Consider the following 15,853-nt stretch of genomic DNA (forward strand, 5'->3'; position numbering starts at 1 on the left):
ATTTTGTTTGAATATTATCTTATGTAAGTTAGTGTGTGTGTACCGGCATGATTTGTATAATTACAGAAGTTTGTAATAAATATAAGTAGGGATCATGTCAAAAATATAAAATATAATTAAAATCACATAAGACTAGAAGCCACAGAATTTTGTGCATGAAAACATACATTAGATTAGTTGCAGAATTTCTATTTTGAGACAGCCTTTTATTAAAGTATAAAGCACTTTATTAAGGGTTGAAACATTTTATTGAAAAAAATACATTTCTTAGAGATATGTTTGCTTCATATTTTAAGAAGAAAAATGGTCCCAAAGTAATTATTTTTTAAGAATTATTTTCCTGTTTCCATGTGATTAACCTCTAAATTAGAAATCCAGATATTTAATTTAATTTAAATTAACCAAAAATATTTATTGAGTATAAGAACCTTCTGCTCTCTACATTCTTCACACTAACTTTACCAAATATGATGAGTCTGAAATAATCAGTCTCTTTGTGACCTGTGTTGATATTATTTACAATGTGAGCAAAATGTTTAAAAAGTAGTAATTATTTTAGCTTAATTGCTCTGAAGAGACAATAAATGATATAATCAAAGGCTAAAAATGATTAGACTTAAATTTAGAATTTAGGAAATATTTTTGACCACACTGGTTACTGGATCCTTTGCAACAACCTCATGAGATAATTTATATTGATGAAGCAAAAATCCCAGAGGTTAGACATTTACGAATGCAAAAAACGTGTCATTCTGAATATGTAGAGCTACATATCAAAAATAGAAATTTTAGCTTTTAAATACCTGAATATACTAATACATTTAATTGCAGGGTAAGTACTTGCTGTGAAAGGAGATAAAATTGCATTTATTTTGAAAGTAAACCTAAGTATTCATTTGAATGAAAGACCATGTTTAAACATCACTCATTCAAGAAACAAGATGTACAGTTAGTTATTTTTCATGCCAATTATGATATCTAAAGTAACTAGATTAGTAAACTTAAATCATTGCTTCATAGGGAAATAGAAATTTAGTTTCCTAAAATTCATGACTATAACTTTTTCTCAATTACTAAAAAACTGTTTTGTATATTTTTCATGGAATCTTATTTGATATATTTTTGTTCATTAAGTTAAATAATTGACCAATAACAATATAAAATACGCATGAACAAAGTTCATCTAACACAAGTATTTTATTCCCCAGATATATCAATGGCTCTCTTAAAAAATACTAGGTATTTTGTTAACGGTTATTAATTGTCAGAAGTGGCAATACCATAATATGTTTAAAGCATTTGATTATACTCCCTGCCTCTATTTTCTTTTCATTACTTCTTCTTCCAAAGATCTTCTGTAATTCACATAAAGTTACATCTTTATATTTGCACATATAATCTAATTTGGGAAAAAAATGAGCTAAACTGCAATTAATTCAAGTTGTATAGTGGATTAACAGGATGAACAAAAACTTGAATATTTTTGTTAACTTCTGAATTGAGCTATCATTATTATTATGTTTAGGTTTAGGATCTCAGACAGAATTAGAATTAGGATTAGTGAAATAGGTTCAATGCAGGATGCAACAATGATACTTAGAAGACCTTATGTTGAAAATGAACTTTACACCATGGGGAACGAGGAGTAAGGGAGGTGGAGTAGTAGGAGAACAACAAAGAAGTGTTTAACAATGCTCAACAAGAAATATACCCATTACCTTACTCGTGTAACTAATTTGACTTTAAAGCATCTTTACAATAAAATAAAATTTAAAAAAATAATAAAGATGGGTGTCAGTGGCTCACGCTTGTAATCTTTGCTACGCAGGGGGCTGATGTCTGAGGATCGGAGTTCAAAGCAGCCCAGGCAGGAAAGTCTGTGAGGCTCATATCTCCAATAAACCACTAAAAAACCATAAGTGGCACTGTGGCTCAAGTGGTAAATCGCTTGCCTTGATCTGAAGAGTGGAGGGAGAGCGCCCAATGCTAGAATTTAGGCCCCTTGACTGAACAAAAAAAAAAAAAAATAGAAAGATAAAGAGAAAGAAAACCTGACAGGAAATAGAAAAACACTTAAAAATGTAGGATCAAAATGCAAGTAAAATTTAGACCTACATGTTGAGCAAGAGAATAAAAGTGCAATAGAAGCTTGCTATTAACATTATGATTCGGTTATATGTAGTTTTAGGGTTAGGCAAGGTGTTCCAGTTAGATTTGGGGTTAGCATGAGAAAAAGATATAAGATATAAAAAGATGTAAAACAGTAACATATTTTAAGAAGAATGAATGGCATCAAGGTTAGAATGAATGAAAACCAGTGTCTGTGTTACTTTAAACATTCAGACATAATTTGGCTTAAAGGGTGAATTACATTTTTTTCTCATTAGGTTTAGGGAAGGATACGCTTTAGTGTAAAATTTAGTTTTCCAATAAGAAGTAGAAGCAAAAAAAATGTGTGATTGAATAGAATCTAGACAATTTTCCTAATAGTAACTATTTTGGTGTTAAATCAGATTGTGATTAGGATTAGGTTTCTGGTTAAAGGGGGTTGAGAATAGGATAAAGAAATTGGTTAAACTAGTTTCTCGTGCCTATTATCCTAGCTAATCAGGAAGCTGTTTTCTGAGGATGGCAGTTCAAAGCTTGCTGGGGCAAAAAGTCCATGAGACTTTTATCTCCAATTAACCACCAGAAAACTCAAAAGTGGTGCTGTGGCTCAAGTGGTAAAGTGCACACCTAGAGCTAAAGAACTCAGGGATCATGACCTAGAGCTCAGGGATCATGCCCAGGCCCAGATTTCAAGCCCCACGTTCGACAAAAAGAAAAAGAAAACAAATGTTTTAAATGTTAAGTAAATCTGAACTTATTTTAGGTTCTAGGAATTCAGGAAAAGCTTGGATAGTGGAAGTACAATGTATTTCATAATATCAGGATTTGAGATCAATGGATATAATGATTCCTGTTAAGGAACAAGATAGATTCAGAGTTAAGAGTGATAAAATCTATACCGTTTAGGAAAACCTTCAATTTATTTCAAGAATTACAGGTGGAATTTCAGTAAGGATGACACAAATCAACCATTTTTCATAAATTTTAGAAGTAAGATAACATTAGTGTCAAGGATATGGTTAGGATTCTAGACATGATTGGGATTAGAGTGAAGGAGAAAAAATGAGAGTCAAATTGAAGGTAAATTTTAGAATAAGCCTGTCAGGAATTAGAATGAATGTGAACTAGAGTATTGATATTAATATTAAAATCTACTTGCAATTAGGGTTATGGTTATTCTCAATGTTCTAGTTAAGATTAAGTTTAGGGTTAGAAAATGACTAAGATATTGGAAAAAAAATTGAAACTTATTTTGAAAGGCTTATTTGAATCAAGTTAGGATGAGTGAAAACTAGTGTACTTGTGTTAGTGTTAGTATTGACATATAATTTGGATTAACATTAGGGTCAGTATTTTGTTCTGATTATGAATAGTGTTATGAATAGGAAAGTTTTTAGTATAATATTCAGTTTTCACTAGCAAGTGGTAGCAAAAATATGAGATTGAACAGTAACTAGAGCATTATCATTATATTTATTTCTCAGTGATCATTCTTGTAATGATTAATGAGAGTTTTCCAGCCAGGTTTAGGTTGAGAGTTAGAGTTAATTAATGGAATAGATGGTAAGTAAATCTGAAATTGTTTTAGGGCACAGGGGTTCAGGAAAAGGTAGGATCATTGGAAACTACAGTATTTTTCCTGATAAGATAATGTGAGGACAAATAATATAAAGGTTCATGTTAGGGAACAAGATAACTTCAGAGGAAGAGTCAGAAAATTTATGGGAATTAGGGCAAACTGAAACTCATTTTCAGAGTGCAAACTGGAGTATTCATTAGAATGAATAAAAACAGAGTATTTTTCTTAAACATTAGAATTGGACTATCATTAGGGTGAAAGTTAGGTTTCAGTTCCAGCTGGAGTTAGTGTTAGCATTAGGGAAATGGAAAGTTTAGGGTCAAACTGAAAGTAAATCTTCGAATAACAAGCCTAGTTAGAATTAGGATGAATGTGAAGTAAGAAACTGCTAATACTTATTAAGATTAGGGTATGGTTAGTGTGAGGGTTAGCCTCAATATTCCAGTTAGGGTTAGGGTTACAAAAATGGCAAGATAATGAGAAAAACTACAAACTATTTGAGAGATGAGTTGAATCAAAGTTAGGATGAATAAAAACTAATGTATTTGTATGGCTTTTAGAATCCAGAGGCTATTAGTTCTAGGGCTAGGGTTGCTTGTCTAGTTCAGGTTAGACTTAGGCTTAGGGAAGGGTAAGCTTTAAGGTAAAACTGAGTTTTCTGCTAACACTTTCAAGTAAAATAAGTTTGAAATTTAACAAAAACTCCAGAGTTTTCCTAAGTTTCCTATTCAGGGTTCAATAGGGTTAAATTTAGAGTTAGGTTTCTAGTAAGGTTTAGATATATAGTTAGGGTTAGGAAATAGAGTAGATTTTAAGTAAACCTGCAACTTCTTTTTGGAGACAGAGGAGTTCAGAAAAAGTTAAGATCAGTGGAAACTATGGTAGTTTTCATGATATGAAGATTTGAGGTTAATGATTCATATTAGGGAACGATTTCAGAGTCCAAGTTAGGGAATCTGTAGGATTTGTAGCAAAATGCAAATAAATCATTTCAAAGACAATGAGAATCTGTTAGGATATATTTTCCATTAATTTTAGGATTGGGTTACTATTATCATCAAGGTTGCTCTTAGGGTTCTGTCCAAGATTTGAGTTAGGATTAGGGAAATGGAAGATTGAGAACTTGAGTGACTGACTTCCTTGTGTATGTATATGCACGATTCTAAGGTTTGAACACAAGGATTGGGTTCTGCCCAAAAAGCCCTGAGCTTTTTGCTGTAGTCTAGCATTTTACCACTTGAGCCATGAGTCCACTCCAGCTTTCTTTGGCAGTGAATTGGAGATGAGCGTCGCACAGATGTTCCTATCTAAGCTGACATTGAACTGAGATCCCCAGATCTCTGCTTTCTGATTAAAGGTAGGATTAAAGATACCAGAGCCCAGGAAAGTGCCTGAATTTTACTGATTGTTTGTACTTTTGCTCGAGATTGAGACTTGAATTCAATATCTGACAGCTTTGCTCATTAAGTAGCACTCTGCCACTTGAGCCATATCTCCAAAAATGATTATTTTAAATAGCTGAAGATCATTAAATTTTCTTCAGTGATATGTATCATTAGTGTTGTTTTAAAACTTATCCTAACAAAAAAGACTTATAGACCCGGGAGTTGATCTGAGCAAATTCTCCTTCTTTGCTTCTAATTGCATAACAGTTTAGGGACATGATTTTTTAATTATTATTTTAAGTAGCATAGGAATTATCTTTAAACAGATCATTTTATGCGTACAATATACCTAGATCAATGCCAACCCTTTCAATATTCTCATCCATCCCTCATCTATGCACTTCTTCCTTCACTCTTCTTAATATTGTAGGATATTTATGGATTCCTCTCTGCATTTTCCCCCTTTCTCCTGTTCATTCTTCTACCTTTTAAACCTTCACCCCTCTTTTGACTACCCACTACCATATGATCCAACAACTCTACTCCTGGTCATTTACCTGAAAGATTACAAACCAGGATATAGTAAAGGTTTCAGCCCAACCATTACTATTGAATCTGCCCAGATAACCCTCAAGAGAAAAATTAATCAAAAAATGTAATACACACACACACACACACACACAAACACACACACACAAACACAAACACACACACACACATACAAGAAATTCTACTTAAACATCAGAAAGAATATTTTTAACATTTGTGTCTCTCATTTCTCAATTCATCTGCCTGGTATCCCACTGTCGTCGTATGGTCCCTGTACTGCAGTCACAGAAATATGCAAACTGATGTAAAAGATTTTCAGCGTTATGGGCTAGCCATAATTTCCTGAATATGAGTTCTCTGCTCATTCTCTTTGTCTATTCATGCATTTGAGTAGTGATTATACAGATTCATTTGTACCATTGGCTACACAGAAAAGAGATGAACCATTTGTATGTATATATATGTATACATATATACATACATACATGGATATACATACATACATGGATATACATACTTACATGGACATATGCACACATATGGATATATATTAAATACTTGAGTACATTTTATGTTTTCAAGAATTATAGAGCTAACAAAAATCACATGCATTTTCCTTTTCAATTTTTTCAAAACCTAAATAACTTTGTCTCTTTTGAATAGCTAATTTTAAAGAGAATGTCACCATCTCTGATCTGTCAGTCGCCTTGAAATTAGATGTTCAAATAGGATAAAGTTATTTAGGCTTTTTGGTGGAAGGGTTCTATTCAGGGATTTTCTGCTTGCTAGACAGGACTCTGGTTGTATAGCATCAAGAAGCTCAACTACTTTTACCATACTTCTAGTCCATTTAATTACTTGAGGTCTTGAACTTTTTGTCTGGGTCTGATCTTAGATTGACTGAGACTTTGCTACCTATCCCTCCCACATAATTAGCTAGGATTGCAGATGTGAACCACTATGGAAAGCTCATTTGTTGAGATGGCTGTCTTGGCATTTTTTTCTCTGGCCTGGCCTCAGACCATGATCCTTGTCATCTCTGCTTCCCAATCAGCAGTTATTACACATGTGGGCTACTATACTTGGTGTACATGACACCTTCTGTTTTATAAAAGGGGTTTTTACTGTAAAATATAGTATAGAGGGGTTATAGTTACATGAGCAAGGTAATGAGTACATTTTCTATCAAGCATTGTTACCTCCTCCTTTGTTTTTCCCCTACCCTTTCTTCCCTCCCACGTCCACAACTACACTCCCCCTCTCCTCCCTTCCCTGCTTCCCCGCCCATATTGTAAAGTTCCTTTTTCAACATAGTGTCTTGTGCATCTCATTGTTACAACGGGCCAGCCTGCCCTATTTAAACATTTTGTTTTTTCCCTTCCCCTCCCCAAGCTAGAGAAGGGTGTATACAAGATACAGGGCACCAACATTAAATACAGTTTAAACAGGGGTTAAACCATGGGGGGAGGAACATAAAAAGAAAAAAAACATGGTAGACTATAAACCCTATCTTGGGGTTTATTTCGCTTAACATCATCTTATCTGGTTGTATGTACATAGCTTTTGAACTTGTATGCTTGTCTGACATATAATAGTTATTGCACGTAAGGGAAACCATAGGACCTATGTTTCTTTGGGTTTGGCTTACTTCACTTGATATAATTTTTCCAAGACTCCAGTTAGAGCTCCCCTATGATCCAGCAATCCCATTTTTGGCATTTGCCCAAATGTTCACAAAGAAGACCATATTAAGCTAACAGCACAACTATGTTTATTGCAACATTATTTACCATAGCTATGATATGGAACCAACCCAGATGCCCCTCAGAAGATGAATGGATCAAGAAAATGTGATACACACACACACACACACACACACACACACACACACACACACACACACACACACACACACCATGGAATTCTATGCCTCTGTCAGAGAGAATGACATCGCCCCATTTGCTAGGAAATGGAAAGATGCGGAAACAATTTTATTAAGTGAAATAAGCGAGGCTCAAATAACCATTGGTCCCATAGTTAACCTCACTTGCAGTAAGTAGTATATGGTACCATATAACATTATAAGAGAATGTTATGTGAAATGAACCCCAAGATAGGGATACAAATCTTTTTTTTTTATTCCATGAGATTCTTATCTCTATATTATCCCCCAAATAAAATTCGAAGGAGAGCTGTGGTTCAAATACAGAGCACCACGCTTGAGGGAAAAAGCTTAAGTGAGAAGGTAAGGTATTGAGTTTAAACCATAATATCAGCACTAAAAAAAGTGATTTGTTTTCCTTGAGGTTTTTATATTGCTCAGAATATAATCAACGTTGTATTTATGTTCAGCATTACTATTAAAATCGTTATACTTATTGATATTATTATTTATTTTTTTAAATTTTACTTACACATTAATATCCAATAATGATAAGAGATGATTACTGTTTCACAAGTTTTTATGGCAGTTGATGAGAGGTGCATACAAGGAATTTAGACTGAAAAGAGATGTCTGAAAGCTCTTCACATAAATAAATGATGGCTGAAGAAGCTGTGGACATTGATGAAATAAAATAAAGAAACCAGCAAGGAAAGAAAAGGTATGATTCTGGAAAGCACACAATTTTGGAAGAAAAAAAAACACAAGGGAAATATGTAGCTTTTGGTAAGATCTTTGTAACCCACTTACACATTTGATTCCTTATTTCTAGTGGAAGGCATTTCAGTTAGCCTTATTTTACAAAGTTAAACATGATTGAATTTAATATTAAATGGCCTCTGTCTCAGGTAAGCAATAAGCCAAGTGCCAGGGGCTCATGTCTATAATTCTAGCTACTCAGAGGGCTCAGATCTCTAGATCTAGTTCAAAGCCAAGTTGGAGAGGAAAGTTGGTGAGACATTTCTGTTCAACTAACCACGAGAAAACTGGAAGAGGCACTGTGGCTCAAAGTGGCAACCCAATCGTGAGTAGTAAATCTCAGAGACAGAACCCAGGCCCTGAGTTCAAGCTCTCTGAAATTATTTTTAAAATACTTGTTATCAGGATTTCTTTAACTTGTCTAGAAGAATGTTTTAAACTTAGGGTTTTTTATTTCATGTTGTCAGCATTGATTTTTAAGATGTGCAGAGAAAAATTATTTATAGTCAGAAATGTTTTGTATTGCTTTGTATTACACATTGCCTCTACACACAGAGATCTGCTGGAAAGCAGATGGCCAAATCCTGGCTGTTGGCAATGAAGATGGATATGTGTTTCTTTTAGCAAAGAAAAAACTTATGAATTGGTAGCCTTTATATATAACACCTTAATAGTAACAACAACATTATTATTATTACTATTATTATTTTTTGTCAGTTGTGGGGCTTGAACTCTAGGTCTGGGCATTGTCCCTCAACTCTTCAGCTTAAGACTAGCACTCTACCACTTGAGCAACACTGCCACTTCACATTTTCTGAACTTTTAGTTGGATATAAAGATCTCACAGACTTTCCTGCCCTGGCTGGATTTGAACAGTTCTCAGTCTCCTTAGTCTCTAGGCCCAGCAATAAAATTATTTTGAAAAAGATAAACCCCACGATTGTATACTTAAAAAAATCACAATCTGACAAGTGTATCTGTAACATTGTTGTATCAAGTAACCATAGGCAGCACTCATTTTTACATCTCACTGTGTACTTGCCAATGCCAGATAATATTTCATTAATTTATTTTAATTTTTCCTAACAAAGTTCACTATGAATTCCCAACAGCACAATTTTCTAGAGAGTATAAAAATTCTTCAACATATTTATTTCAACGAACAGCAATTTGCGCTTGGTTTTTTTTTTTTTTTAATTTTGCCAGAGCTGTGGCTTGAAATCAGGGTCTGTGCACTCTCCCTGAACTTCTTTTGCTCAAGACTAGCACACTATCAATTGAGTCACAGCACCACTTCCAGTTTTTCTGCTTACGTCATACTTAGGAATCAAATCAAGTGCTTCTTGCATGTAAGGCAAGCACTCTACCAGTAAACACATTCCCAGTCATTGGGTCTTTTGTTTTTGTTGTTGTTTTAAGATAGCATTTACCTATATGTCCTTCTGAAGGCTTAAAACTTAGGCTGGCCTACAAACATTGACTGCCATATTCAGCTCATGATTCTTTGTGAGTGAATACTCTTTTCAGATATAGGAAGAGTTATTCTGTCTTCCTTTGACTAGATGGATTTTGCATTCAACAATTTTAATCACATTTCTTGTCCTGGTATTTTTCCCCTTCCAGATCAATAGAAATATTTCAGGTTCTGAACTTGTAGCTGATCCCTACCATCCAACAACATCACATTCTTGTGAATAGCACAAGAATGGCCTCATGAGCATAGCAGCCAGCTGAAGTTCAGCTATCTGATGGCCTTGGGCTCCAACAATGTAATCATTTCTGTGCACAGACTGAAAACTGTCATAGGTAATTTTGATTTATTCCATTCTGTTCTCAGCTACTTGCCATCCTCAGCTTTGTATGTTTTAAATTCTGTTAAATTTTAATTACTATTTCCAGCCATTCTCAAAAGTAACATATATGTCTTACTTTAAAACTCACTAAAACATGAAAAAATGTTAACATAGGTGCTTTCCACCAGTGGCTCATATTTTAAAACCTAGCTATTTTAGAGGTCAAAACTGAGGATTCGGGTTTAAAGCAGCCCATGCAGTAAATCCGAGATATTTCTCCAATTAAGAAAACAAAATTCACTTGGAGTTGATTCTGGTGCAGGGTTATATATAAGGATCTAGCTTTAGTTTTCTACAAGTAGTTAACCAATGTTGCCAGCACCATTTACTGAAGAGGCTGTCTTTCTTCCATTCTATTTTTTAGCTCCCTTATCGAAGATTAGATAGCTATTGGTCTGTAGGTTCATTTCTGGGTTTTCAATTCTATTCCATTGGTCCTGAGGTCTGTTCTTTTGCCAGTATGAAGCTGTTTGATTACTATGGCTTTATAGTAGAGTTTGAAATTTGGTATTGATATTCCTCCAGCAGTGTTCTTTCCATTGAGGAGCATTTTTGCTACTTGGGGTCTTTTATTGTTCCATATGAATTTTTGGATTGTCTCTTCTATTTCCTTGAAGAATGAGGTTGGAATTTTGATGGGTATGGCTTTGAATTTGTAAGTAGCCTTGGGAAGTATTGCCATTTTCACGATGTTAATCTTTCCAATCCAGGAGCATGGGAGTTTTTGCCATTTTTTAAGTTCTGTGTTGATTTCCTTTTTCAAGTTTTTAAAGTTTTCATCATAGAGGTCCTTCACTTCTTTGGTTAAGTTAATTCCTAGGTATTTTATTTTTTGTGGGGCTATTACAAATGGAGTTGCTTTCCTAATTTCAGGCACACTTTTCTCATTGTTGGCATACAGAAAAGCCATTGACTTTGGGGGGATAATTTTATACCCTGCTACTTTGCCAAAGTTTTGAATCAGCTTGAGTAATTTGGGAGTGGAGTCCATGGGATTCTTTAAACACAAGTCAAAGCTTACACTCTGAAAACATTAGAGGATGGAATAGGAGAAACCCTAGTTTTCCTTGGCTAAGGCTGAAATTTTCTGAATAGAGACCCAGAAACACAAAAAAATCAAGGAAAGTTTGGACAAATGGGATTGCATGAAGTTGCAGAGCTTCTTTATGGCAAAGGACATAGCTAGCAAGATCAACAGAAAGCATACGGATTGGGAGAAGATCTTCACTAGCCATACAACAGACAAGGGTCTCATATCTAAAATATAATTGGAACTCAAAAAAATAAATCCCCCAACAACAAATCCTCAAAGAAACAACTGCCTAATAAATAAGTGGCCTAAAGACTTAAAGAGAAACTTCTCTGAAGAAGAAAGAAGGGTGGCAAATAGACACATGAAAAAATGCTCAGCCTCCCTAGAGGTTGCATAAAAGAAATGCAAATCAAGCCAACATTGAGATACCACCTCACCCCAGTTAGAATGGTAAAAATCAAGAACTCTAATAACAACAGACGCTGGAGGGGATGTGGACAGAAGGGAACCTTACTTCATTGTTTGTGGGAATGTAAACTTGTTCAACCACTTTGGAAAGCAGTATGGAGGTTCCTCAAAAGACTTCACATATTGCTCCCTTATGACCCAGCACTCCCACTTTTGGGCATTTACCCAAATGTTTACAAACAAGACCACACTAAAGCTACCATCACAACTATGTTTATTGCAGCAGTATTTACCATAGCTAAGATATGGAACCAACCCAGATGCCCCTCAGTAGATGAATGGAACAAGAATATGTGGTCTATATACACAATGGAATTCTATGCCTCCATCAGAAAGAATGACATTTCCCCATTTGTTAGGAAATGGAAAGGCTTGGAAAAAATTATATTATGTGAAGTAAGCCAAGCCCAAAGAAACAGAGGTCCCATGGTTTCCCTTATTTCCAATATCTATTATATGTATGAGTCAAGTAGAAAAGGTCAGATAATGTGATGTTAGGAAAATGAACCTTAAGATATGTACTTAAATGTGTTTTTTTCTTTCATGCATTTGTTTCTAACGCATTTATATGATTATTTCTTTGTTGTTTTTTATGTCCCTCCCCCACAGTATAACCCCTGCTTTCACTGTATTTGATGTCAGTATATCTTGTGGAGGGGAAGGGGTAAAACAAGTCGTTTAAATAAGGATACCGGTGGACCCGTTGCAAAAATGGGAAATACAAGTTTTCATGTCGAAAATGAACTTTACAACTTCGGTGGGGGGTTTAGGATTGGGTGGGGGAGGCTGGGAAGGGATGTGAAGGGTAAACAAATAGGAGGCTGCAATGCTTGATAAGAAATGTGCTTATTATCTTGCCCATGTAATTGTATCCCCTCTGTACTGTATGTTCACAATAAAAAAATAAAAAAGTAATGTAAAAAAAAAAAAAAAAAGAAACCAAAATCCAGAAGTGGAGATGTGGCTTACGTTGTATAGTGTCACCTTTGAGCAAAAAGACCAAGCAGGAATAATAGGTCTAATTCTATCTCCATTATTTACTCATGGAAAACACACAGACTCAGACACAGACACAGACACAGACACACACACACACACACACACACACACACACACACACACACAATCTACGTTTTCCTAGACTCCCCCTCCTGAGCAGTATACAATGCCATTAACTTAATGTATGTTTTCTCCAAATTATTATGATAGGGATTTAACTACATTTGTATTTATGATAATGTTTGTTTTGTACTTTTTGATTTACAATTTTGTGTACTTATGTGTGAGAACAGTGTTTTGTGAAGACTAAATAGAAATCAATGTGTCAGTAAATAAGTAGGTGACAGGTAGACTGAAAGATTCAGATTGAAGCACTTGAAATTTTATTTCTCTAAGTTTAAATATATATGCATATGTATGTATTTAAAATTTCTGCCAAGATTTTATTTCTATTAACAATGGTCTATTTGTTACATTATATAAATTTAACATATTGTATGTTTCATCGTAGATTAATATTTATAGAATTTCTTTCCTTTGGAGACCAGGTTTTGCAGTGTAGACCAGGCTTTCCTCATCTGCTTATTCTCCTGTGTCAGGTTCCTAATTATTGGCTGGTATTACCATATGGTAAGATAGTACCATGCCCAGTTATATTATTTACATTTTGTGCAGTATAATATTACTGTGAGCAGCTTTAAGCCAAATACCTTCATGAGTATGAATGAATTTCTTGCAAATATGTTATAAATAGAGTTGCTGAGTGAAGCCAATTATAGAAGGCATGCCTGTACTCCCAGTACCCAGGAGGATCGTAAGTTTAGGAGCAGCCTGTGCTACACAGGAAGTCCCTTTTAAAACAAAATAAATCAGGTGAGCTTGGAAGAGGGAATATATTGTTAAGCGGGGGGTAGGAACACACAAAATTTAGTGTGTGTGTATGTGTGTGTGTGTGTGTGTGTGTGTGTGTGTGTGTGTGTGTGTGTATGTGTGTGTGTGCTTGTGCTGGTCCTAGGGCTTGAACTCAGGGCCTGGGCAATGTTTCTGAGGCTTATGCTTCAGTCTAGCACTCTACCACTTGAACCAAACTCCACCTCAAGCTTTTTTAGAGATCATTGGAGATGAGTCTGATCCAGTTTCCTGTCCAGACTTAAAACCTTGATCCACTTTTCTCATCCTATTTTGTAAGTACGATTACAGGCATGTTGTATTACTGTTAAGTAACATAGTAAACATCATGCCAGTTTATACTCCTTCTAGCAGTGTTTGAGTGTTGCACACACACCTAAGATAAAACCCACTCCATGTTTGATGACAACCAGGTCTCATAATCCCATAAGATATGTATTGTTATGCTCACTTTACCTGTAAAGAATTTGAGATCCAGAGAGTTTCATTAATTTTGAGTCTCCATCTAGTATACAGTGGAGAATGTATTCAAGCCCAACTAGTTCTGTTTATTTCAGAAAACATGGAGTCATCATGTGGTCTAGTGAACACGTGTTCTATTGAGTACTGCTCTTTGCAAGTAGAGTTCTGTGCCTGACAGTTTATCTTTCTCTTTCTTTAGCTGCACCCCCTTTCATAAGTTCTGGAAAGCACAAGTGATGAGAAGAGCCATTTTTGAAGGAGAAATTTATATAAGGGGTTTGACCTTGGTATCACATACATATTAGTATGATCTCCCATTTGAGTTATGACTCCAGCACTAAATTTCTGTTTTTTCTTTTGCATTATTATTATAAATGTGAATTACACAGAGGTTGCATTCATATAAGTCAGGTATGGATATATTTCTTTTTGAAAGTTCAGTCCTTCCCTTGCTCTATCAATTTTTCTCACTAGTTTGGTTTTTTTAACTTCCTTCTTCTTCTTCATCTTCTTCTTCTATTATCATTATTATCATTATTATTATTATTATTATTATTATTATTATTATTATTATTATTATTATGCTGTAAAGGGTTTAGTTACAATCTTGTGGTAATGATTATTTTTTTTGTTTTAGTCCGTAATGAGGCTTGAATCCAGGGCCTGGACTCTCTCTCTGAGCTCTTTTGCTGAATAATGGCACTCAAATTGAGCCATAGCTCTAATTCACTGAATGCATTTCTTTTGGACAATGTTAACCTTTCACTTTATCTTTTTCCGTTTTCACGTCCTTCCAAAAAAACAAATTACATAGGTCATTTTCAACATAGTACCAATTGAATACCAGTGTTACACATATTCATTCCTTGTCCCTCCTTTTCTATGACGCCTTTAACTTCTGAAAGAGAGATAAAAGTAAAAAAAATGACAAAAATGAAAGAAAATAAATATCTTGTTTCTTTTTCCTGGTCACTGGTTATTTTTGAGAGCGTGTGTGTGTGTGTGTGTGTGTGTGTGTGTGTGTGTGTGTGTGTGTGTGTGTGAATACTGGGGCTTGAATTCAGGGAGCTGACCTTTAGCTTTTGTAATCAAGGGTAAGAGTCTACTACTTGAACCAAACTTCCATGTCTTGATTTTAAATGGTTAATCAGAGATCAAAGTTTCACTGGTTTTTCCTAACTAGTCTAACTTCAATTCACTTTCCTCAGATCTCAGATTTCTAAATAGCTAGAGTTACAGGTGTGAGCCACTGGTGGTGATTGGCCTACCTTCTTTTTGTTATGTAGTTGAAATGTAAAAGATAGTTGCAACCATAATAAAAAAGGAAATCAATTTAACTTTCCCAGCTTCATTAACTTTTAATATTTTGTCACATTTGATACATACAGAAAAACATTTTTTGTAAATGCTCCTGCAATTTGGTTTTCATATCGGTATTTTCCTCATGATGAGCTTGATTTTATAGCTTTTTACTTACTAAATATTGATGAGAATATGTTCAGAGGGCATTGATGTCATTTTGTTGGCTTTCATACGGAAATGTTGCAAGCTAACACTTGATAAATTTGTGTGCAAGACCCCGATGATATATCCACATTCTTAGCCAGAAGACAGTAGTGCCTGTTACAAATCATCTAGATCTGACAAAACCCTGACTCAGGCCTTGTTACCACCTTCATGAATGTCCTCTTAGTGTGCAATCCTGACTCTCCAGTGACCATGACAGAGCCCTGCTGCACGTTCTCATGACACAGCCAAGATCAACAGTCAGGCGTGGCACCTACAGTGTGATGGGAGACTGGTGACTGTTTCCTTTGATGGAATGACACAGGAAATGTTAGGTCCTTAAGCTGTCATCAGTCCCGA

The sequence above is a fragment of the Dipodomys spectabilis genome, unplaced genomic scaffold, assembly GCF_019054845.1.
Source record: "Dipodomys spectabilis isolate Male_0828 unplaced genomic scaffold, ASM1905484v1 ptg000205l, whole genome shotgun sequence".
Lineage (NCBI taxonomy): Eukaryota > Metazoa > Chordata > Mammalia > Rodentia > Heteromyidae > Dipodomys > Dipodomys spectabilis.